Raw genomic sequence first — 2,847 nt, forward strand, 5'->3', positions numbered from 1 at the left:
CCATGTTTACCACCTGCATTTTTACTATTTAATTTTCATATATATATATATATATTCCTTCTCAAAAGTTAAAACAACAAGGAAAAGCCTAATTAATGTTCAAATTCTGGGAATGGTGAGAAAGAGTCTGTAGATAACAGTCTTCCAGAAAGAAGAGGTTTAGAAATATTTAGTATGTAATTCTCAAAAAATGAACATGTTATTTATTATACAATAACCTGAAAATGGTTTTATTAGTCCAATCGCTTTACTCTAGTGTTTAGGATATGGTATGCAAATTGTCTATAAAATTAGCTGCAACACACTCCAGGTCCTTCCCTAAGAAAATTGATAACTTGATATGGGTCGAATCTCTCCTAATCTCTAATTGCTACCTTGTCTCTCCACCTGTGGAAATAAACTGATACATACTTGCATTACATCAAACTCACCCAAATATTAACTGGCACATGGAATGTTTGTTCCCTAATATTTTAACCGTCTACATGTCATGTTACTCTATCTTTTGAAGAAATATAGAAATGTATTCTTTACAAATAAAGCACTTGGACACCTAAAATGCCCACAATTCTATTTCAACTGTGTTAAATCAAGTGACTTGCAACATCAATTCCATCCAAAACAAGAATCACCCAAGTTTACACCTGGATCTGAATTTTAGGACAAAATATTGCAGGAAAACAACATAAAGTTTTTATGCTCCTCCAACTCCAAGCAAACCAAGGAAATTAAACAGTTGTAAATGTAATAAATGAAATCCTGATTTTGATGCATGGGTTTCTCCAGCATTATGGCGTATAACAAACCCATAAATTCAAAATAAAAGAGATATTTACTATCTACCTTGCATCAGGTTCAATTCTTCCCCTTTTTCTTTCATGTCTTTTGCTAAGGAAGAATTCATTAGTCAGTGCATTGTGGTTCTTGGAAAATGTCTCAAATTCCTAATTAGTACAGATTTTTTTTTAAAGAATATTGTATAGAATATTTCTTAAGTTATATATTATTGTAATATTATATTTCCTTATATAATAAGGAAAGTTATTAGGAATTTCTTTATAAATATTTTAGGTCATGAAAGGAAAAGGGCATGAGATGGAAATGTACTTGTGGTGACTATACAAGGTGGAAAGAAATGTGAGGAAAAATGGAAGACACTTGACAAAGCGAGAGTCTCATGGTTTAAGGTGTGGATACAAGGAGTGGAGAAATATTGGATGTTTCGGGAATTTAAATAATTGTATCCTATTCTATCCTTTGTACTATTTTCTATGGTATAGTGAAATGATCATCTCTTATCCGTGGATGTAGGCATGGTTGGCCGGACTACGTTAAAACCTCATGTACGTTTGTGTGAATTGTTTTATCTTTATGTTCTTGAAATAATGTTAGGTTAAAGATTTCTGGAAGAGAAAAATATTACAAAGCATATAAGATGAAGACAAAAGGAATTTCAGTTAAAGGGAAAGTCAATTGCTTTCTCATTAGGATGTGATATAAAAAGAATGTATTATGGAGAGATGAAAAATTAACTTAATGGAATTTACTCCAAAGTGTTGGCACCTTAGATTTAAGAGACGGAAGCAATACTAATTTTTCAAAAAAATTGATCTTTAAGGTTAAAGTACTAATCTTTAGGTTTGGATGTTCCCAGACCTTAAATACCAAGTATTGAAGACAATCTTGAAGTTGTTGAAAGTCTCAGAAACCCACAATTTTCCGCCCGATAACTTAACTTTGTTCTTAGCACACTTCCGGTGGGGAGGAAAAAAGGGTGGAGGCTATGGTTCTCTTTCTCTCTAGATGGTAGAAGATAGAAAGTGATGAAAAACCCTAACCCCTAGGGGTATTTATAGGATTCCTGACTAGGCTTAAGTGACTTGAGTCCACATAGGCTTGGGTTACTTAATCTAGCATAAATTGGGTCTTAATTGATTAATTCAACCAACAAGACTTACTAATTAATCAATTACCCAAATCTAGAGACCTTATTCACTTACCCTTGTGCAACCTTGCATAATTACCAAAACACCCTTAGGCACAAAAGTGAACCTAAAGTTAATCTAACCCTCATAACTCGTGCCAACAAGATATATGAGTTCAAAGTAGGGACCACTCGAACCCATAAGAATATTGGCTCCCTTAAAATCCAATTCTGAAGTTTATTCAATATCCCACTATAGAGAATCAATTGAACTTCAGTATCTTATGTAAATAATAATGAAACACTACGTGCTCAGGTCCATGACCTACTATCCATTGCGTTCAGTCTCTCCATGAATTGGTGTTCATAGTCTAATAAGATGAAAGTTATCAACCATTCAAGACTACCTCTACTATCCTTGAATTACAGATCCTCCTATTGTGTGTCAATTAACATGTCTTAACTCTCAAAGAGCCTATGTCAAGTTCCACTTAAGAAACTATTATGGCCATAGTTTCCATGAACACATCTCCTTAGGATCACCCAAGGGGACACTTTATCCCAATCCCATGAGATATCATGGTGCCTCTATTAAAAATACCTATCGTTATCGACTTCCATCAATAGTGGCCAAATCCATAGGGAATATATGATCATTTTACGATCTCACCATAGGTCAAGGCCACTACTAAGTTTAGCACGAGCTTAATATTCTCTCAATGTTGAGAGACAACACAATGAAACAACTTGGTGAGATCATGACTACTTGATAACCTTAAGTCATACCCAATAATGAAAATATCGGTAATCACATATATATTGGTACTTCGATTTTATAGATATATCAAATATATCAGACATATATCGGTGAATATTTTGACACAAAATATTGATATGCCTAAAATTTATCAAAACCCATATAA

Source organism: Vitis riparia, chromosome 14 (genome assembly GCF_004353265.1).
Source record: "Vitis riparia cultivar Riparia Gloire de Montpellier isolate 1030 chromosome 14, EGFV_Vit.rip_1.0, whole genome shotgun sequence".
NCBI lineage: Eukaryota > Viridiplantae > Streptophyta > Magnoliopsida > Vitales > Vitaceae > Vitis > Vitis riparia.